Raw genomic sequence first — 24561 nt, forward strand, 5'->3', positions numbered from 1 at the left:
CCAAAAGATCTTATACATCAGATGAACTCCTGCCCCACTTAACCTCTTGTTACTTACTATACTGGTGATGGAAAATAATTTCTAGAGCAGGTTTTTGGTGGAAGTACATTAGGCAAACAGCCAAAAATTGAACAACAGTCTGCCAGTGCCATGTTAAGAGCTCACCCCTCCAGGGCTGACACAAACCACCAAATACACCCACCCCCAGGGAGGTATGCCAGAAGGATACCATGGTTGCTAGTGGGTGAAGGCCTCTGGGATTTTGGAAACCACTGATATAGAATGAGAAACACCTGGTGTTCAAGCTGGATTCTGAAAAGAAAGAGACATTCTAGATCACATTATAAATATCCACTGGCTTACTGGAGCACACCAAAGAATTTCAAAAGAAGTTCAGTCTGTGCTTTATAGATCACAAAGCAAAGCCTTGAACTGTATGGATCATGAGAAACAATGGGTATGCCGTAGGACTTGATTCTGATATGTAGAATGCATTGTGGACAATAAACTACCTTTAGTATAAAATACGGAGAGACAGAATGGTTTCCTAATAGGCAAAGGTGACAGACAAAGCTGCATTTTATCCCCTTATCTGATCAGTTTGTATCATATGGAAAGCCAGACTATATTCAGAAGGAGGAGTGAAAATTGGTAGAAGAAACATCAATAATTTAAGATATGCAGATGACAAGATCTTACTGGCAGAAAGCAGCAATGACTTCAAATGACTTCAGATGCATGTGAAAGAAGAAAGTGCCAAAGCAGGATTAGTTTGACAATTAAGAAGACCAAAATCACTACACAACAGATGTTGACAATAATGTTGACATTGAAAATTTTTAGTTGTTGAAGATACTGTATACCTTGGTTCAATTGCAGCCAAGAAATCAGAAGACGACTGAGGCTTAAGGTCAGCAATGAAGAAATTCAAAAAGGTGAAGTGTAAGGATATCACTGGAGACCAAGACCAAGATCATCCACACTACTGTAATCTAACCCATTGTAAAAAACGGAAGCTTCTCTCAAAATTAAAGCCAACTGAGCCAAACGGTCAAAGAGCAGTCAAAATCTGCAAAAGTAAAAATTACATGAGAAAAATTGAACTGAAAGGCATCCATGTGTGAGTGTGAGTGAGTGTCAGACTGAGTCACAAGCAGCAATTGTTTTTCTTCCATTCAAACCTTTGATTTTCCTGCATTCTGTTTGTAAGCTTTGCAAAATCATGCAAACAATTTATTTATTTATTTATTTATTTATTTATTTATTTATTTATTTATTTATTTATTTATTTATTTATTTAACTTCTATGCCACCCACTCTACCCAAAGGTCTCTGGGTGGCTTACAACAATTAAAATACAATAAAAAGATAAAACAATTACAATACAATTAAAATAGATACTCTAAAAATCACCATCAGGACCCACAGTTTATTTCAATTAAAAGCCTTCTGGAACAGGAAAGTTTTGACCTGATGGCAAGATGTCATCAGCATCAGCGCCAGACCAATCTCAGTCAGGAGAGCATTCCATAGTCTGGGGGCAGCTGCCGAAAAGGACCTAATGCTCTAAGGAAAACTACAGTATGTTCTAATGAAAGAAAAAAATAGTTTTTGTGCAGATTGCAATGGTTACTGCTTTGATGCATTGACTTTTAAGGATGAGAATATCAGAGGGGATGTTTGTTTCCATTTGAACAATCAGCTATTATTCTGTTTTTGCTGTGCATGTACCTATGTGTGCCCATGCCATACCTCTCAAAGGGAAAGGACACATAGTTTGCACTACATTTAAAAAAATAGCACTAATCTCAATGTCACCTGGAATTAAGGACTCTTCCACAGCTGAAAATGCCTCATTAGTGTATCTCTTCAAGCCAAAACAGCCTAAATAAAGACGAACATAATTTAGCAAGTATTAATCACATCTGTAGCTCATGTCCTTGATAAATTTCTGCAGGAGATGATGAGACAAAGCTGGGCCAAGTTTTTCTTTCATTCCAAACAGCTAAATCAAAGGTTTGCCAACAGATAAATTAAAATGTCTTAATTGTATGTTTTGAAAATGCTATTAACTTATTTAAGTAGAAAATGTTTGGTATTGTAAATGCTTAACATCATTCTTGCCAAGTACACTGAAAAATGTGTAACTTTCCCCAATAAATGCTTTGCATAACAGTAAAACCAATCCAGAGGGTGAGATAACCAATCCCTGTTGGGCCTTGTTCTTTAATTATGCCCCCCAGCTACTTAATCTTTTAATGCTGAAGAACATGGCTAATTTAATTAGGCTTCCTTTATGTTGATAAAAAGATTTAGAATCAATAATTTGTCATAGAATGATATGCCATATGTCCTTTTATTCATTATTGTTTCAGAACAGGTCTAAAATATGCCTTTGTCTGCAATTATCATACATCTGCATAAAGGTTAGATATAGGCAACACAAGGATCTTCCTAAAATCTTCCTTTCCAATAGAGCTGAGCTAGTTTCTGCTAATAACAAAATTATTCAGGAAGAGACTGTATTTAAGTACTAAGCAATTGTCGCTGTATATCTGCACATTAATTACTATATCATTTCACTGAAATTTTATGTTGCTATTCTGTATTTAATCTTCACATTCCACCTGCAGTGTTTCACATTTTTAATGTGTGTATAACAAAGCAAAAAGTAAAATAATGCACAAAGTTAAAACCAACTAAGAGCATGACGAGACAGACGATTGTCCCAGTGTTTAGACTGTAGTCCTCATTGTTGACCTTGATGTTTTTCCTGTTGAATACATGCTGTAACTGCAAGTAAACCTGCTCTTTTTCTAGGAGTATTCAGCAAATTTTGTTCATCTGATTGCAGTGGTTCTATTTGCATTGTTTAGACTTGCTTTCTGGTTTGTGTGATCACCTATATCAGTTCTTTACTGGATGCATATGTCCTGATCACATTGAGTGTGATGTTTTCAGTGGGGCAGGATATGATGGTTTTGAGTGGGGCAGGGTATGACCCTTAGGGGACAGGTTGCACTCAGAACAGGCCTGGCCATGGTCAACCAAAGAAGCTGAGTGGCCGTGCTCAGCATCATATCCAGAGGTTGGCTTTGGGAAATAGACGTATGAGTGCTGCCAGCATTGCTGCAGAGGCTGAAGGGGTGGGGGTCAGCCTGTCAGTGCTCAGACCATATGCCCATACACCGCACACTGCATCAGATTGGTCTCCAGGGCTGTTGTCCCAGAAGGAAGCCTCTCCTAAAGATGATGCACAAGAAAGCCCGCATATGGTTTGCTGTAGACAAGCAGACTAAGGACTTGGATTTCTGGGAACTATGTCCTGTCCCCTTGACAATTTGTCCAGTCGTGTCCAACTCTAGGGGGCAGTGCTTATCCCAAGAGCCATAGAGCCAATGTATGTCCATAGACAGTTTCCATGGTCACATGATCACTAGACATGAAACTCTGTTACCTTCCCACCATGATGGTACCTATTATTTATTTATTTATTTATTTATTGGACTTATATACCGCCCCATAGCGCTACAAGCACTCTCCGGGCGGTTTACAATTTTTAATTATACAGGCTACACATTGCCCCCCCAGCAAACTGGGTACTCATTTTACCGACCTCGGAAGGATGGAAGGCTGAGTCAACCTTGAGCCGGCTACCTGGGATTTGAACCCCAGGTCGTGAGCACAGTTTTAGCTTGCAGTACAGCATTTTAACCACTGCGCCACGAGGCTCTTCAATCTACTTATCTACTTGCATTTTTACATACTTTCGAACTGCTAGGTTGGCAAGAGCTGGGACAAGTGACGGGAGCTCACTCCATTGTGTAGATTCGAACTGTTGATCTTTCGACCTTGCAGCCCAGAGGCTTTGCTGTTTAACCCACAGTGCCACCACATCCTATACTGGAGTGCTAATTCAGTCTGAATTCTGAAATGAAAAGTGATTGTGGTATAGGGGTGCAAATCATGTGTTTTTCAATCTCGAAGAGAAATCAATGGTAGAGGAATTCCCTGGGTAAATTGCACATGCTGTCTCAGAGGTTTTATGTTCATTTTTTCCAGAAAAAATGCCAGGTCCCACAGGATTGTTACAATTCCTGTGCAGAATTGTATCTTTCCTGTTCAGGATTCACTGGAAAGGCATTAAGGTGCCCATTATTTAGCAGTTTTCTGCATGGAAAAAATGAGTGAAGAATGAAAAACAAAACTCAATAAAAACATAATACCATTTTCTCAGGAAGCCAGGAAAGCTTGCTGATATGGGGTTAGGTCTTGGTGGGAGATCTCAACAGGACAAGATTTGGAAAATCACTGTTAAAGAGTGTGTTCTCAAGTACTCATTACACCCCTATTCAGGAGAAGTAAAATGCTGTATCCATGTGAATGACACCTAAATGTAACTGGCTGATGTTATCAAAAGGACATAGTATCCTCCCATGTTTATTAGGCCTTACAAGCAGTGGCATACAAACTGCAAGGTGATGCGGAAGAAGTAGAGGTATGGTCTGAGTGATCATGGCAATGCTTATTTGATCAGCTAGAGTGGTGCAAGTTAAAAAATACATTCAATATATCTAATACATGATGAGTGTGTCCATAAAATTCTAAACAAGTTGGAAAACTACTAGTGGTGCCATGTACTTCTGAATACAAGCATGTGAAACCAAGTCACATTTAAAGTAAACTGTCCTTGTGTTCATGCTGCCCTAAAGTAGATATCAGATATTGATCTGCATGGTGTATAATTACAAAGAAATGACAAGCCATATCTTGAATTTGTGATTGCACCTAAAAGTGTACATTGCTAATTTGTATGAAGCAGACATTAGTAAAACCAAACATGCTTTCCAGGTTTACACAGACCAGATGAGAAAATATGTTGTTTTTAATACAGTTGCATTTTTTTAAAAAGCAGCTTTGCACTTAAATAAGCACTTTTTATTTCTTTTTAACTTTTCCACCCAGAAGTGAACCCTTTTGAACAGCTTTCAACGTTTCACAGTTTGAGGAAAGGTGCCCAGTACATTTTATTTCAGTTAGATAATTCATTAAATATCTCCCTAGGACTGATAGCTACCAAAGAAGTTCACATTCTATTTCATATATTTCACATATTTCACACCTTTCCCCACAGGGTGTATTGCTATTCCTTTTACCAGAGTTTTGGCTACCTTGGATGTAGAAATGTCTTCCCATCATGATCTTTTAGGACTTTTGAAATAACCTTTCTTGAGGAACAATAAAAATATGCCAAGTACTTTTGAAAGGTATCTCACTGTACTTTTAAGAAATATTTACTATATGCTATATGTTAATAAATCGAAAGTTAGATAAATTCTCTTCAGCCTAATTGACCTTTTCAAATGCATATTTTAGAACAGTAAATTTCATTTGTTTAAAAAATGATAATACAGAGCTGTAAATGTGTCAGCCAGGAACTAAAGTGCTATTTTAGGTTTGCCCAAGAGTGTCTACCAGTGTTTTTTTTAAAAAAAACCCTGTTTTTCTTCATACTGCTGAATCTGCAATTCAAACCAGTTAACTATGCAAGCAAAGCTCTCCTGGGCATATAGAACGACACAGTTACATAGTTCTTAGGTCCTTGTTAAAGGGCAAAAGAATGAGAATTCCCAATCCCCACCCTAAGAAAATACACACTTGTAACTATAGTTACGTATTATTCAGATGAACAGTAATAAGAGTTCCTTACACGGCAATTCAAGAAAAGTGGATTGGAAAATAGGGAAATTCAAAAAATTGGAAATTCAAGGGTTGGCATTCTGCTGACAAAAGTACTGTAATCGGTGGAATGACAGCAATTCCCCTTCCCTCCCCACAGTCTCGCCCCAAGTTTTTAAAATCTGCCATGGGAAACCTCTCTTGGCAGATTTTTGGGTAGCGTGGAGGGCTGAAGTAGAGAGGACCAAAAAAATAACTTAAGTTACTGTGAAGTTAGATCTAACTTCCCTTTTTCACACTCCGATGGTGACCTTTTAGTCCTCTCAGATTACCATTTAGTCAAATTTTATTATTGGCTGTACTGGGAAGGAAGGATCTAGCATTGAGCAAATAGATTGCCCCCACTTTCTGTAAATCTATTCCCTGCTCTTTTTTAAGGAATGTTAAGTCTCTGTGCATAATAAATATCTCCAGCTGGTTTCCTGAATGGAGTGACAATTAAAATGTTGGGCTGATTCAGCAGTTAGGGTTCTTCCTGTGACCCCGCCCCCCACTTCAAAAAATAACTGAATACACTTCATGATACCTATGTACTCTTACTATGGACCGTCATAGAAGGCATTTACTAGATAACATTTTCCAACTGGGCTTTCAGCCTACTTTGGCAGCACATTTGAGAAGCAACACCTCTCACCCTATGAGCAGGAGTAAGTGGAGGACCTCAGTTGCTTTGTTCCGCATTGTCTGTTATATGTACTAGTAAAAGGAAAGGCACTGGGCCAGTTTCAGAAGTGGAATGCATTAATTACCTGCTGGTGGATGCATTTCAATGTTATGTCAAACAAAAAGAAAACAACAATTAAAAAAATTATGAAGGCAAAAACATTTTTGCACCTTAAAGACCGCTATATTTTAATGTGAGCTTTCATAGACCACTACCTCAAACACTTTATGCTCCACCATGTGAGCAAGAGAAGATCTAGCAAATGGCTGAGATAACTTGTCCACAAAAGCTCACATTGAAATATAGGAGTTAGTCTTCAAGGTGCCGCAATGTTTTAGCCATCTTAATTTTTTATTTCTGTTTTGTTTTTGCTCGACGTGCTAGTACAGATCATCATGTCTATCATTTCAATATTAATTTTTGACTTATATAGCCAGTAGATTTCCTCAGAATTTCATAGTGTCAGAAGTACATCGAAATAATGAATAAAATAAGTTAATACAGCACCAAACCCATTCACTGCATGGACACCAACCTCCTAGCAATGGTTAAAATTGAGGAAATATTTTCTGCACACCCCTCAAGCAGTAGTGTAGTGCGGGTTGCCAGCACCCGGGGCAAGGCAAGTATTGCACACCCTAAGTCATGGACCATTAGCTCAGGTTACACTCCTGATAATCACCTGATGTCTTGAGAGACCCATGTATAACATCAAGGGGGGGGGGCATGTGCAGCTCCAGAGCACTTGGATGAAGGGGAGAATGCAGTGAGGGTGGTCCAGGCTGAGGGGCAGGAGGGCAGCCTTCCTGGCCAAGGGGAGGAGGAGGTGGGTGTGCTCCTTGGCTTGTGGACGGCTGGCAGTGGTGGAGAGAAGCAAGGACTGTGGCATTGGGGATCAGCCATGTTGGTGGTGGTGGCTTTCCCCCAGCCAAGTAGGTGCGTACCTTTCCCTGGGAGAGCTTCATGTGGAAAGACCATGGATGGATAGGCAGGGCCATGTGTGGTGGGAGCTGACCAACCAGCTGCTGGAGCCCATGTACCATGGATTGTGGGGGGAGTCTGGCTGACTGACACCAGTCTCCATGTGGATCTCTTCTCCCTGTGAGGCACAGCACCACACTCCTGGGGTCAGTTGGCCAGGCCAGTCTGCCCCCTTACAGGTCGGTGTAGAGAAGGGAGAAGAGGAGAAACAGGCAGGTAGGCAGGGACTTCTTGTTGGTGATTTTCTGGCCTGTATAGGTGAGCATCAGAACCATGAACATGACCCAGAATGCAACCTGTAACCAGTGCAAGCAAGACAGAACTAGGGAGATGTGATTTACTCACATCCACCAGCAGCCTGACTGCTGCAATCTGGACCTGCTGCAGTGTCCAAGTCAACTTCAAGGGTAGCCCCAGGTAGAGAGCATTACAGTAATCAATCCTGGAGATAATCTATGTTCTCTTTAGCAGCCAGCCTACCCTCTTCTAACCTCTCCTAAGGGAATTGTTTATAGAGCTGAGGGAGAATGTATCCCACTGAATGCTCTGGCTAAACAATTTGTTCCAGGTACAAATGTGAATTTAGCCAGTAAATAATCTTATCCTATCTATCATTCATTCATTCATTCCTTCATTCCTTCCTTCCTTCCTTCATTCATTCAATTTGTAACCTACTCCCATTAGTGTCATAGCACTACTCTGGGCAGGTTACAACTCATAAAATAAAAAATAAAAATAGATATATTAAAACCAAGAGCAATAACCCTCAAAAACCAACTAATCCCAGAGAGGATGGAAGAAAAGAGGGGAGGGAAGAAGAGGATCGGAAAGAAAAAAAGGGGAGGAAGATGGTCAGCTGGGTTAGGTTTGGAAAGCCTCCCTGAAAAGCAGTGTCTTTAACTGCTTCCTAAAAGTCCGCGGGGAGGGGGCTAGGTGGAGCTCCTCCAAAAGCTGGTTCCATAAAGTTGGAGCTACCGCAAAGAAGGCCCTACCTCTTGTAAAGGTTTTATGGGCCTCCTTCAGAGTGACCATCCAGAGCAGCCTCAACTGGGATGATCTTGTGGGTAGGGCAGATGACATTAAGGAGAGATGCTCCGACAAGTACTATAGGCCCAAACTGTGGAGGGCTTTGTATATGAGTGTCAAAACCTTGAACCTGATCCAGGACGCTATGGGTAACCAGCGAAGGTGAGCCAGAACCAGAGTAATGTGGTCAAATTTACTTGCATCAACCATCACTCTGGCTGCTGCATTCTGAACCTGCTGAAGTCTCTGGATCAGCTTCAAGGGGAGCTCCATGTAGAGAGCATTGCACTAATCAATCTGGGAGATAACCATGGCCTGCACCTAAGTCCTGAGGGAGTCATCGTTTATATAGGGGCAAAGTTGGGCGATTAGCCTAAGCTGGTTAAAGGCTGATCTGGACATGGCTGAAATTGGGACTCCCAAGAAAGAACCAGGTACAGAAGAATGCCCAAGTTACACATTTTGATCTCTAAACTTGAGGGGGGTACCATCCAGCCTAGGGACCATTCCCCCATAACCTATCAGGTCTCCTTCAGCAGCAAAATCTCTGTTTTGTCCTGGTTCATTTTGAGCCTGTTAGCTCTGGTTCATTCCAGTACTGCAACCAGACATCTGAATGGCATCCATTGCAGAAATGGAAACGGAGAGATAGAGTTGTGTGTCATCAGCGTACTGATGACACCTTACTCCAAAACTCCTGATGACCTCCTCCAACAGCTTAACATAGATATTAAACAGTGACAGAGGTGCTGCGTTACCAGACTACGCCAGGGGCGTAATGGTGAAGTGAACTGCCCAGAGATTAAACCAAACAGACACTGTTGTGGTGTTGAAAATATTATTTACATTAAAGTCCATATATACAGGGGTAAATACAGCTTCTCTTGGTCTTTATACAGTCCTGGTCATTCACAGTAGTTCTTCAGTTAGCAATGGTAAATTACAGTTTCAGTAACCCAAGATTGTTACCAATGTAAATAGTCCAGCATCCACGAAGTCTTCTCCTCTCACCACAGAGATAGTCTTCTTCCAGGATCTTCTCCTTGCAATATGGCAAGTCTTCATCCAGCGATGCAGAATATACAGCAACACGATTACCAGCAACACAACAACCAACCAACCACCCAAATTACCCAACAGTTTGTGTCTGAAAGCTTGGCTAGCTTTATTCTTGGATTCTCCAATCAAATTGGTTGTCACACAGCTGCCTCAATTAACCCAGCTGTGCTCCTTTGTTACATGTTGCTTGACTAAATCTGATTCTGTAACAACTTATACACTGAATTGCGATGAACAATTCCCTAGGTTGACTTTGAGACCTGTCAATCTCCTCCAATTGTTTATAGCAATTCTGTTACATACATTGTACATTGCTTTGAACATATACCGAGTTCTTCTTACATTCACATACATTATATCATTCCCAACATTTCACATGCTTTATTATGTTTAGTTGGCCCCAATACTTTAGTCAAACAATCAGCTTTATTGTTTTCTGTTCCACAGTATACCAGTTCAATTAAACCATTTTCTATACTTTGCTTTACATTTTGGTATCTGATATCTGTGTGTTTAGATCTGTTCCTTACATTTGGTGAGTTTGCCATCTGTATGACAGCTTGATTATCTTCAAAAACCTTTATTTGTGATTTTATATTCACACCCAGATCTTGTGCCAATTGTTTATAGAATACTAGATCTGTACACAATTCAGATAATGCTGCATACTCAGATTCGGCAGAAGACAACGATATAAATTTCTGTCTAGCTGTCTTCCAGCTTATTAAACTTTCTCCCAAATGCACAGTCATGCCTGATGTTGATCTTCTGGTTGTTAAATCACTACCATAATTTGCATCGGCATAAGCAGTAATAGACAGTTCTCCCACTGGTTCTAAATTTAGCTTTTTATTTTGTGCCTCCTTTAAATACCTAAGTACTTTTTTTGCTGATTGCATGTGCCTTTCATTCGGCTTGCTTACATTCCTTGATAGCAGGTTTACAGCTATAGAGATGTCTGGCCTTGACCATCTGCTCAAATATAGTAAGCTGCCTATCAGTGACCTATAGACATCAATATCACATTCCGGGCCATTCATATCTTCTTTCTCAAACTCTATGTTCATAGGAGTTGCTGCACCTTTACAATCCTCCATCTTATACTGTTTTAGGAGTTTTAATATTTTGCTCTTTTGGGCTATTTTAAATCCTTTCTTGCTTCTTTCTATTTCTACTCCTAAGTAGTTACTTATTTCTCCCAAATCTCTCAATTTGTAATGTTTCTTTAACATTTGGATTATTTCTTCAGCCTCTTTCTTACCTTTGGTAAATATGGCTAGATCATCCACAAATACTAATATTATAGCTTGTGTTCTCTTATTTATGAATAAACAAGGGTCAGCCTTTCCTTGCACAAAACCATTATCTTTTAAAGTTTTAGTTAAATGTTGGTTCCATTCATGGCCACTTTGTCTGAGACCATATAGACTTTTCTTCAATATCCAGCATTTACCTTCACTTTCAATTCCTGGTGGAATTTCCATATAAATTATGTGTTTCAGGTCAGCATATAAATAGGCTGTTTCTATATCAACATGCCTGGTCATGAGATTATGCTTGGCTGCATAGGTTAAAGCAAATCTCAATGTCTCTGGTCTTAGAGCCGGTGCAAAAACTTGATCATAGTCGTTTGAAGTTTGTGCATATCCTTTTGCCACTAACCTTGCTCTATACCTCACATTACCATCGGCATCCACCTTCCTTTTAAATACCCATCTGGAACCAATTACTTTTGATTTTTCAGGCAGTTTCACCTCCTCATAAACTTTCAGTTGTTTTAATGAATTTAACTCCTTCTCCATTGCCTCTTTCCATTTTATTTGTTCTTTCTCAGGCATATTACATATGTCATCATATGTCTCTGGTTCAGCCACATTGAGACAGTAATAGGTCTCAGGCTTGTACCTGTCTGGAGTTTTTCTCTCTCTGCTAGACCTCCTAGGTAATTCTCTGTCCTCCTCTAGAGTTTCCCTCCTTTCTGAGTTGGATGGAATCTCTTTATCTGATTGCATTTCCTCAGGTTCTACCTCTCTTTTTATTTCTTGCTCTGTTTGTGAGTCACTTTCATCTGCACTATCTTCACTACTTTCATTCCTTTCATGCAATTTAATTATTGTTTCTGGGGGTTTGCATATTTTGTCCCAGTTACTGTGCTCATTAAAAGAAGCACTGCTACTTATTACAAGTTTGTTGGTATTTGGCAACCCAAACCTAAATGCTCTCCTATTTTGTTGGTATCCAAGGAAATACATCAACCTGGCTTTCTTCTCTCCCTTTCTCCTTATTTCTTTTGGGATGTGAACCCATGCAGGAGATCCAAATACGTGTAAAAATTTTAAATTTGGTTTTCTCCCAGTCCAAACTGTGTAGGGTATGTTGTTTATTCCACTGTGCCAAAGAATATTAATATAAAAATTCGCACAAAGTGTAGCTTCACCCCAATATTTCTCTGATAGATTACTCCCCCTAATCATTGCCTCAGCCATGTTCTGCAGAGTTTGGCCCCTTCTTTCAATAAAGGCATTCTGAGTAGGTGTATAGGGAGCGGCTCTCCTGTGAGTAATACCATTTTTCTTTAATATTGCTTGAAATTTGGCATTTGTAAACTCTGTTCCATTGTCAGTTTGTACCACTTTAACCTTTTTCCCTGTTTTGCGCTCTACAAATTTGAGCCATTTTTCAAACTCTACATGTACTGCACTTTTATCTTTCATAAGATAGCAGTATCCAAACCTGGACTTTTGGTCTTGGATAGAGAGAATGTATCTGGCTCCTCCTAATGATGCACTTTTGGGTCCAATTACATCAACTGACACCAAATCTAATATATTTTTCACTTGTACATCACTATGTTTCATTATAGGAGCTTTCTTACTCTTGGCTAATTGGCAAACTTGACAATTCACATATTCATTGCATTGCTTTAAATTAACTCCTACTGAGTTTTCAATTGTTTTTCTCAGTGTTTTGTAGTTTGCATGTCCTAGTCTTTGATGCCATAAATGAATACAATCTTTGTGTATACATTTGTTTTCATAGACATTGTTAGCCTTAGTACAGTTTAGCCTATATAAATTGTTTCTAGCATAGCAATTCAATTTTTCATTGTTCTTGCTAGTTATTACACATTTCTCCTCATAGAAAGTGCTAACAAACCCATTCTTTGCTAATGAACTCACAGAAAGTAAATTATGCTTCAAATTTGGAACATGTAAAACATCTATTGGTCTAGCAATATGAGGTAATTTCACTTTACCTTTTCCCAGTACCTTAGCACTAACACCATTTGCTAAGCATACTTGTTGGTTGGATACAGGTTGGTAGTTAAATATTAGCTGTTTGCTCTTACACATGCTGGCAGTTGCTCCTGAGTCGATAATCCACTCTTCTCCCTGTTCAGAGTTATAAATTTCCTCAGTCAGGCTTAGTGTTTCTCTCTTGCGTCTGGTTTGTTTTTCTTTTCCTTTCTTAAATTTACAGTCTTTCATCAGATGTTTTCTTGAGCCACAGGAAAAACAGCGTTTTCCAGAATGAATGCTTGCAGCTGTGTCCCCCTCCTCCTCACTTTCTTTCAGCTTATCACGGTGATTAGTGAGTTTGGAGTCTCGGAGCTGTTTGTTATCTTTTCTCTTTTGTTCCTCTTCCAAAAGTTTGCTCGTTATATTAATTACTGTTAGCTCTGCTTGAGGAAGAATTTCTAAATTGGTCACCAGCTGATCATATGACTCATCTAATGAAGACAGGATAATAAATGCTTCTTGTATTTCTGTAAATGTGATGTTCTTTTCTCGTAAGTCCATCAACATTGCCTTCATTGCCTCTAAATGTTGAAGCATACACCCTCCAGCTTTCAGTCTAGTTCGGAAAAGTTTTCTGGCAATTTGAATCTGGCTTCCAACGTTATCTCTTACGAAGAGTCTCCTCAAATCCTCCCATGCCTGCTTTGCTGAGTTTTGGCCTCTCAGGTGGATAAGAAGACGGTCTTCTAGAGTTAACCCAATAATAGCCAGAGCTTTTGCATTTAGTTTCTTTTTCCTCTCATTTAGGACTGCTGGGGGATTTTCTACAATGTCCCATAATGCTTCCTTTTGCAATAGCAACTGAACCTTCTGCTGCCAAGTTGCATAATTTTCCCCATTCAACTTTTTTATGCACAGTCCAGCCATAGACATTTCGTTGGCCATTTTCACCACAGACTGTAGCCCACACTACTTGGCTCTCTCTGGTCAGCAGTTTCTTCAATAACTTCCTAAATTTATACCTGGATGCAGTCTGGTGCGCTGTCTGGGCCCATAACCAATTGACAGAGGTGCTGCGTTACCAGACTACGCCAGGGGCGTAATGGTGAAGTGAACTGCCCAGAGATTAAACCAAACAGACACTGTTGTGGTGTTGAAAATATTATTTACATTAAAGTCCATATATACAGGGGTAAATACAGCTTCTCTTGGTCTTTATACAGTCCTGGTCATTCACAGTAGTTCTTCAGTTAGCAATGGTAAATTACAGTTTCAGTAACCCAAGATTGTTACCAATGTAAATAGTCCAGCATCCACGAAGTCTTCTCCTCTCACCACAGAGATAGTCTTCTTCCAGGATCTTCTCCTTGCAATATGGCAAGTCTTCATCCAGCGATGCAGAATATACAGCAACACGATTACCAGCAACACAACAACCAACCAACCACCCAAATTACCCAACAGTTTGTGTCTGAAAGCTTGGCTAGCTTTATTCTTGGATTCTCCAATCAAATTGGTTGTCACACAGCTGCCTCAATTAACCCAGCTGTGCTCCTTTGTTACATGTTGCTTGACTAAATCTGATTCTGTAACAACTTATACACTGAATTGCGATGAACAATTCCCTAGGTTGACTTTGAGACCTGTCAAACAGTATCTGGGATAGTGCCAATCCTTGAGGAACTCCATACTGAAGGGTCCAAGGTGACAACACCTCCTCCCCTAGCTGAACCCTCTGGACAGGGTCCTTGAGGAACGATTGGAGCCAGCTCAGTGCTAAGTCCCCAATCCCAACCTCAGAGAGCCTGTCCAGAGGATACTGTGGTCAACTGTATCAAAAGATGGTGAGAGATCTAGGATACTAACAGGGTGCATCTGCCCCTGTCAACCTCCCTTAAAAGGTTATCTTGCAGTGCGACCAATGTCATCTCAGTACTGTCATGGCCTGAATTCAGACTGGAATGAGCTATTATGAGCCTGCTAGTCATGCTACCAGCTTCTGGCTGGGCATTTGTGCCTCTCTTTTTTCATGTAATGGGAAAGACAGGGCTAAACTATGGTATGATGTTGCTTGGTAGGGAAGTATGAATGAGGAGGAGGAGCATGGGAGGAAGATAATTCCCTGTTTGCTGATTGATGCCATCTCTACTGACACTGCTGTTAGTAGCTGTGGAATATTTATTGGGTTGTCTTCTCTAGAAAAATAGAATGAACCAAAGGTAGAGTTAACTGGAGCACAAAACCTTATGGAAGATGTTAGAACAGAAAAGTGCTGTTAACCAAATATCCCTGAGAATATATGTTTAACTGGACATTCTGGATGCACACCACGTCTCTACATTGATGGGAACTGGATGTGCATTGAAAAATGATTTCAACATGAATTACAGAGGAAACAGTATTTAGAAACAGTTACTTGGTTTCAAGTAGCACTGGAGTCAGAGAGGAATGCTAGGAAGACCAGCATTTGCCCTTTGATATTTGATAGCAAAGAAGATACTGGTATGCTAGATGTTAATTAAGAAATGCTGAATGAAATATTTCTAAAATGTTTGATACTGCTCACTAGTTGTGCCTCCTGCTTTCTCATCCCTCAAACAATGACAAAAAAGAAAAAGTGCAGTGAAGATGAGCATCCAGTTTCATCAGACACACCAATTAGGTCTGTGCTGTGTCTGTTGCTGTGCAGTTTTCAAGAGCAATTGGATCATTAAAGGATTTTAAATGCACTGTCAGCAGGAAATACAACAATAGCTGCTGAGAGGCAGGGGAGGGGCAAGCTACACAAATAAACTATAGCACTTCTATTTTTCAATTTCAAATACCTCTTAGAAACGGAATATTTTGCTGCTTCTTGCAATTAAAAAGAACTAAAATTTTAGGGAGAAACTTTTGGAAGGTATACATACATCAACTGTGGGTCTGATGGCAATTTTTAGAGTATATATTTTAATTGCATTTTAATTGTTTTATCTTTTTACTGTATTATAATTATTTTAAGCTGCCCAGAGACCTTTGGGTAGTGTGGGCGGCTTATAAGTTATATAAATAAATATATGGCTCTGACAGCTTTGGATCATCTTTGTGATAGTGTTCATGTTTTGTTGTCTCGTTCATGTGCAATTATTCTCCTTACAGTCCTTTTACTTGTAGGATTTGTATGAGATTCTGCACACAATGGAATCCCATTAAGTGAATCGTGTTTCCAATTAGTTTGATCAGAATCTGCATTTGTGGATGGTTTTGTTCATCTGCCTACCTAGGTCATTAGATCACAGATACTGCCAATGTGAAGTCCCTGCTCTTTTAAAGCTAATTTTAAAGGGTTAGAGCCATAGACAACTACATTTCACACATATATACTATGATTTTTTATCTCCATTTAGAAAGGTGACTTTTTCCAAGGGCTTCCAATGCAAAGCACTCTAGCCACTAGGCATACCATACAAATGACTTTGTAACATGAATGCTTTTTAATATAATCCAGTTCTTCAAAAAACCTCTGGTTCATGTGTGTGAAATGTGTTCCTGTACCCACAATTCCAAATGCCAGAAAATGGCCTAATATTGCTGCATTGTACCTGCATTGCCAGCAGGGAAAAGGATGTCAAACTTTACATAGCAAAGAGTAGCCTGAATGTTGGCGATACCATTGACAGCAGTCAAGATGGTTTAGAGCACTGGTCCCCAACCTTTTCTGAACCATGGACCATTTGGGGGGCAGGGTCAGTGTGTGGGGGATGGGTGGGGGTGCTTGCAGGTGGGCTGGGGCACTTGTGGATGGCTGAGGTGTGGTCATGTGGGTGGGCAGGCTGCGCTCATGGGGCACACATGTGGGTGGCTGGGCGGGTGGGTTGTGCATGCAGGTGGAGTCCATGGGGGGAATGTGTGCGGGGGCAGGAGATTTGTCTCCGCGGCCCGGTCCTGCCATGGCCATGGACAGGCACCAGCCACAGACCAGGAGTTGGGGACCTTTCATTGCCCTCCAAACAGTTTCTGTTCCCAGCCCACAAAGCTACAACATTGTATCTACTTTGGAGTGCTCTTGAGAGTAAGCCTTTTACACACTAACTTTATAGGAAAATCACTGTTTTACCCCTTTGAAAAGCCTTTTTTGAGGAACATTGTTTCAGCCCCTGCAGCCTGGATGCCTTCCAAATAAAAAAAGTGGATGGAACCAATCATTGTTTTTCAAGATAAGCAAGATTGGTATTTTTAATAAATATGATCTGTTTTAAATCTGAGGATGTTCATGGCTGTTTGTTAAATTGGGGAAACAATTTAAAAAATCATAAGAAAAAATAATACTTTTTGTTCATAAAAGCTTTTCTAGGATATATTACATTTTTGGTTCTAAAGACTTCATCTCAAGAGTTATGAGTTTTGAAACAGGTATTATAAAGGTAACTGATCATGCTTTGTTAGGTGAAATATATGAAGGGTGGAGATAAAAGGATTTTAGTAGAGATACAAGTGAAAAGGAAAGAGATGGAGACTACTGAAATGGAAAATTTTCAGAGAAATTTAATATATTTACAAAGAAATTTTTTAAATTTAGTAATAAAAATCTGAGAACATTAGCTAGAGCCACTTAATCTAAACAAGCTGAAAGTTTGGTTGTAATAATTAAGGATGAAAGAGAGCAAAGGTGTAATCTGAAAAAGGAGGAATTGGAAGTTTTCTGGCATTATTTTCAAAAATTATATACACTGGAAAATATTTTGTTAGAAAAGATTGGGGAATATGTTGAGAAAAAACTGGGGACTAAACTTCTAGAGGCGGATAAAGATTTGATAGATAAGAAGAGATAGATGTTACTAACAAATTAAAAGTAGAGAAGACTTCAGGAATGGGTGGGCTGGGACCACAGTATTATAAGAGTTTTTAAAATACATTGATACTAAACTACAGTCCTTTTTAAATAAAATAATGGGCTATTATTTTATTAACTCATTATCAAGAAAAAGAGAGATTCTACATTAATATAATTTCTTTATTTGGATTTTTGAGATATGGATACTGTATAACACTTTCTTTGAAATTCCACCTAACTTTCTGGGGCTCCCTTACAAGTAGAGATGGTTTTGACTTCTCTACAAGATTGTAAATAATACCCTTAATAGGGTTGCCAGATACACGGGTGCTAAAAGGAGGACATAGAAAGACAAAAAGGAGGACAAAGGAGGACATATTGAATGTTTCATTTGAATCGTTCCAGATTAAACCCACAATCAATACAATTTTATTACAATAGCTGCCAATAAATGTCTCTTAGTGAACCAACCAAAAAAACAGTCATGTTAAAAAATAAATTCAATTGAGGCTCTTTTTTTCATAATACCGGAGTGGGTAGGCAGGTGGTGGTGGGGAAAGCCAGGGGGAAGGGGGTCCTTCCACTTCTCCCCCTCCCATCCAAAATTATAACATAAAATATACAAAAGCCTGACATTTTATCTTTGCCTGCCTGACGGAGGACATTAGGCTAAAAAGGAGGACATGTCCTCCTTTTGCTTGACATCTGGCAACCCTAACCCTTAATCATGTTCTCATTTAAATCTGATTTCTAAATAGCATTGCAAATGCATGTTTTCACTTTTAAAAACAGAGAGCATTGACTGCTGGCTTCATTTGAGAAAAACAAACCAAGATAGTTTTTATCACCCTTTCTTTCTTTGTGGCTGAAGATGTGATGCTGTTTTATAGCCCCATAAAGAAAATAAACATATTGCATTTGGCATTAGGGTGTTGTTTTGTTTTGTTTTGTTTTCTCTTGTTCTTTGTATTAAGCAGGACAATTCAAATCCAAAAAACTAGCATAGATTTTACCCACCACAATGAGATTTTGTTCCCTGAGAACTTCAGATGAGCTTAGAGAAACATTTTGGCTACAGTTCAGCCCACATATATAATTATACACAGGACTGCAGTCTAGATAGTAATTTTGAATATGAAAATAGAAAACAATGATATTTTTATCCACTGAGTCGTATGAAAAGCTATTGCTTGCTACCTTACTGGAATGACTTTGAAAATCAAGAATTGGAAGCTAAAACACTTAACTGAGTACAGAATTAAAATATGTGTTTAGGAAAATTTTATTTAAAAAAAACGGGAATACAAATCAAGCAGTCTCTGTCCTCCACATATGACCACAGTCAATTTAGTTCTGCGTGGGTTTACATTATTTATTTGAACTATTTTAGATGTGCCTCATCTTCCAAACAGTCCAAAACACTCTTAAAATACAGAAAAATAAAGGAAAATATATTAAATAGTATAAAGCAGTTGTAAATGGAATATAATGAAAATTTAAGCCAGAAGTGAAGGGTCATGGAGTTATTATACTGATGGTCCATCCCCAGAACACATATTCACATCATGGTTCACACAGCACATGACTGAGGGAGCAGATTACCGGGTATGTGGTTTAAAGGTTTCCAGACAGCCAGCAACATGATCAGGCCCCGAATTTGGTAGAGAATGGATTGGGAAATGAATGAAAGGAAATGAAGTGTGAAGTGTTCCACACTGATTGATTTTAGGTCACAGAAAAAACCAAGAATATTAGGTCTGTCTCAAATTCATATCCCAAAGATGCCAACTTAAAAAAAAAAAACTTATCTAAAATCTCACTTCTATACAGACAGGACACTGTTTTTCTGAAAAGCACATTTTAGAAAGAAAGGTTGGGAACCATACCTCTTTTAAGGTAACAAGCTTTGAAGCAATAACATACTGGAAAGAGAAACTATTTGGTTTGAACCAAATTTGGTTTGAACCAAATAGTGTTTGAACCAACTAAATAGCAGTATAGGTAGCAGTTTATTTGTGTTATTAAGCATGATTACCTTGGTAGTATATACTGCAATGAAAGTCTCAGCTCACATATCTTTGGATCATAGATGTCAGGCTCCAGTTTGTGCCTAGCTATAACTTTGCTTACAGCTTTTAAAATGACATTTGTATTTAACTACCCCTTTCCCCAAAACTGCATTGCATATGATTGTAACATAACAAGGAATAACTACTGCATAGTAACTATTCAGTTACTTTTATAACTTTGGGATGAATGGTCTCAATAAATGGTGGAGGAAGAACATCACCTGATTCAAGTGCTGGTTTTTGCTGCTGCCTTGTGTTCTGTTGTGGGTTTTGAGGTCATGAGGAAGTAGATAGAGGAGACTATATTGTGTACCAGAGTTCAATAATTTCTTTCAAATGTTTTTTTTAAGTCACCCAAAGTTACTCTTTCATTTTACTTCTGAAAAATGGGAATGTAAAGATTTGTTTTTTTTAAAGACATACATGATAATTATAGTGGCAATTACTTTGGCAGGCAACTGTAACTAATTAGCTTTCAGAATAAGTTGGCAGAAGAAAAGAAGGGGAAAGACAAAATATTTTAGCATGTTAAAGACTAACAGATCAGCATGAGGTTTTATGGATGAAAATCAACTTTTTCAGACACACAGAGTACAAATCCATACCCCTATTTTTTCCAAGGTGGTGATAAACATGTCTAGGTGAGTGTACTAGGTGAGCATAATAGACAAAGTAACAATGGTTCATTTCCAGAGTTAACTTTCAAATTTTTAAAAAAAGCTAAATTTGCTTTTGAAAAAGTTATATGATTTATAGCAATGACATCTTAAATTGTGTTGCGCATTCTGTGAGAAAAGTGTTCCCTTCTCCAGCAGATTACCAGGCAAGTAGGTGGTTGGAGCTGCTGCAGCAGTAGTAGTGTGATTGTTGTATAGGTGCTGCATCTATGGGTTTGGCACCTTGTTAGAAAGTTCAAAAATATTATAGTAGACATTAGCATATGATCTTGGGGTTTTGCCTCACAAGGTGCACTTTCAACATCTCAGAATTGCAAAAACTTGGCGTAAGACAGTACAACATGCTGATTAGTATGCTGGACCTGGATTAGTGTGTGATCTTAGATAGGTCACTATTTCTTAGCCTGACCTATTGCCCAAGAGTACTGCAAAGATAAAAAGAAGCCTGAGATACTGCATCCTTAGTTCCTTGCAGGAATATGTAATAACATGTTAATAGCAAGGGACTAAGGATGGTTGAGGGACATGGTGGTGCTGTAGGTTAAACCGCTGAAGCCTCTGTGCTGCAAGGTCAGAAGACCTGCAGTCGTAAGATCGAATTCATGTGACAAAGTGAGCCCCCGTCGCTTGTCCCAGCTCCCGCCAACCTAGCAGTTTGAAAGTATGCAGAATGCAAAAATGCAAGTAGATAAATAGATACCACCTCAGTGGGAAGGTAAATGGCATTCTGTGTCTAGTCACGCTGGCCATGTGACCATGGAAGATTATCTACGGACAAACACTAGTTCTATGGGTTGGAAACGGAGATGATCACCACCCCCTAGAGTTGGACACAACTGGACAAATTGTCAAGGGGAACCTTAACCTTTACCTTAAGGATGGTTGAGTCAGTCTGTTTCTCTTCTGTGTCACTTTTATATGCATTAGCCCAGAATCCAGTTTCATCCCACTATCCTATTTAATTAGATAGCCAGTCCTAGTCAGAGCAGACAGTACACAGTCTCTAGATCAACCATTATCAAACACTTTTTTACAATGGCCATGAACATAACATGAAAGAAATACAGTGGTGCATCGCATTACGAGGTTAATTCGTTCCAGCGAAATCACTGTAGAACAAAATGTCGTAATGCGAAAATAAAAAGCCCATAGAAACGCATTAAAACCCGATTAATGTGTTCCTATGGGCTTGAAACTCACCGTCCAGCGAAAATCCTCCATAGCGTGGCCATTTTCGCGGCCTGTGCAGCGAGGAATCCGTCCCAGAAAAAAGCAGGGAGCCATTTTTTCCCGGCGGCCATTTTGAAACTGCCAATCAACTGCTTTAAAATCGTTGTTTTGCGAGAATCAGTTCCCGAAGCAGGAAACTGATCATCGCAAAGCGAAAAAACCCCATTCAGACCATCGTTTTGCGATCACAATTGCGATCGCAAAAAGATCATTGTAATGCAGTTTCATTATTAAACGGGGCACCCGTCTTGCGAGGCACCACTGTATAGGCTGAATCAGGATTGTATAAGTCACATAACAAATCTTATCAGTTGGCGTGTAAAGAATTGTTTACATTCTGTAGTCTCCTTCAAATTTGCCAGTTGGCCATACGGACCCTGTCAGTAAAGGCTGGGCTAGATGGACAAACTGTCTGATATAGATTTAATAAATTTTCCAGCATTCCGAAGCAACCTTCTGAACCATTTTGAAATAAGTCTTTCTCCTGTTAATGTTATTGGACAACCAGGATGGTGGGGAACAGTTGAAAGAGGTGGTTGTATTTAGCTTAGAGAAGATTGAGAGATAATACAATAGTCATCTTCAAATATTTGAAAGGTGGTAATGTGGATGAAATAGCAAGTTTGTTTCCTGAAGGTTCAGAAGGCAAATCCTGAGAGAAATAGATTCAAATTACAAAACAGGAGATTTTGCCTACTGGGAAGAATATTTTAGCATGAAGAACTCTGACAACAGACTAGATAGCTTTGGAGGCTGGTGGGCTGTCCTCCACTGAAAGTTTGATGGTCACTTATCAGGGATGCTTTACCTATTGGTCAGGCAGAAGATTGGATTTCATGACTCTTGGGCTCCTTTTCTATATAAACAACATAATTTTCCATTGGATATGGTAAAAGGAAATGGGCTTGTGTAGAAGATAGAGGGCTGCCATCACATGGTTTGGGCAACAGGAATGGTAAATTTTGAGAGCTCTGGAAGGCTTGAGAAATAGTTATGGATTACCCTCCCACACATACTGAATCTGAGTGACAGCCATAAATCCAGACAGTTTCCTGAACGATTTGTTACAATATTTTGGTAATTATGCAGCAAAATGCAAGCTAATTCAGAATCTGACACACTCCATGCCATAACTAGAAGTGTGGCACTTCCTTTTCCCAACATTGCACAAGCTTCTTAACTTTTCTAGTGCAATATCTACTGTATGTTTTCAGGAAAAAGCGGTCTCACCCCCAACCCTGCTTTATCACTGCCTCCCTGGATTTGGGTCATTGTTAATGTCTGCCTTGCAGTTGCTCGTAGGTCGGAAACCCATAGTCCTGATTTTCCTAGAGACTGCAATCTGGTTTATAGCATGTAAACCTACTACATCTAGTTCAGAGCTGTGTTCAGTGGGAGCATCTAATTTTTAATTTGGGGTCTTTTACATTAGACATGAGCCCACACATGATCCCTAACCATGAATGCTCATGTTGTGTCCAGTTTAGCCTTCTATCTCAGTCAGGAAAAGAACTGACTGTTGGTTCCTGAATTTGATTGACAAACCAAATGTTTGCTCTTGATGACACTGTGCTCTAGGTTGCTGCATAGTTTCCCCTATGGCAGTGTTCCCCAACCTTGGGTCTCCAGATGTTCTTGGACTACCACTCCCAGAAGCCTCCACCACCATCTCTGCTGGCCAGGACTTCTGGGAGTTGAAGTCCAAGAACATCTGGAGGCCCAAGGTTGGAAACCACTGCCCTACGGGATGAATATACCTTTTTAAAAACGTTGCAAGCAGAATTGAATGCTTTTTCGACCTGTAAATTAATTCCCCTGGACCAGAGCAAACCACCCAAAGCTCCATTTTAACACAATACCCTTTTAAAAATCCTGCAAGTTAGATACAGTACATTTCTGGTGCTTATAGTATTTTTAATTTTTTTAAAAAGTAAGCTTTAATAGTAGGTGCAGTATGCTAGAGTACTTTTCCAAAAACTAACAGAGCAGTATGGATCATGAATCTTGTTTAAAAATTTATAATCTGTCTTTAATCCAACAAAGCAAAAGGAGGACTTTTAAAAGCTTAGTTTGTAAAATGGTAATATAATGAATTTTGGGAAATTCCCCATCCCTTATTCTTATTTCAGAGGCAAAAGCACATAACTGAGGAGATGGGAATAAGTGTGCCTACTGATGGTTGTAAAGCAAACTATCTGTGCGTACCTTTTGACACAAAGGCTGTTATGTGTCTCTTATGAGTTTATTAAACAGGAAAGGTAGCAGCTGTTGAGCAGTTAATTTACTTAATGCTTTGGGGGTGGGGAGAGATCAGCAAAGAGGGAAAAATGTTTTCATACACACCCTTATATGAAAGGGTTTTCATGCAAAGACAGGAGTGTAAGGAGAAAATATGAAAAAGATGTTAAATCACATTTGTCTGCATTGTGTTTCCATTCAGGCAGGTGCAGATCCTCATTCTAAGACTGCGAAGACTCCAATAATTTATTCTTCTTTGTGTAAGACCCAGTAGTAGACATTACTTCCTATAGTTCTCCTTGGCCCTGGGAGCTTAGCTGTAGGGACTTAGGTCCAAATTCCTCTAAAGGAGGAAGCAGGAGGACTTTCCTGCCAAGATCCTGTTCCTGGGAATGCCTTACTCCCAAAGTGCAGATAACGAGTGCAGATAATGAGAGTCTGGCCCCCTGGGGCCAGACCAACCACTCACAATTGTGCCAATGCCACAAGCTCCACAGAGCCTTCCTATCTCTCCATTACTCACGATGGATTAGCCACTCTGCAACCTGGCAGAGAGGCTCATCATCCCACCTTCTGCCAGGACTGGCTAATCTACGAGGCAATAGGAATGGACTGCAGAGCTGGTGGCAGTGGTGGAACTGTGAGTGGTTGGTCACAACCACCTGTGGGGGTATATTCATATAGAAATACCCCCATCTCTACTCCCAAGTTCCACCTCTTGCAGATTGATAACCACCAACCATGGTTGTCCTTAACACTTTCCAATTTCTTAGCAGGATTATGAGAAAGATGGCCGGTTTGGTATCCTCCCAACCCGAAGTGACAA

At 39.5% G+C, this 24561-nt stretch overlaps 1 protein-coding gene across 48 annotated transcripts in view; it reads left to right on the plus strand.

Moving 5' to 3' along the window:
* PTPRD (protein tyrosine phosphatase receptor type D) overlaps window positions 1–24561 on the plus strand; it is a 1767834-nt gene that overhangs the window by 187476 nt on the left and 1555797 nt on the right. The gene's annotated exons all lie outside the window — the stretch shown is intronic.

Source organism: Pogona vitticeps, chromosome 2 (assembly GCF_051106095.1).
Source record: "Pogona vitticeps strain Pit_001003342236 chromosome 2, PviZW2.1, whole genome shotgun sequence".
NCBI classification, from domain to species: Eukaryota; Metazoa; Chordata; class Lepidosauria; order Squamata; family Agamidae; genus Pogona; species Pogona vitticeps.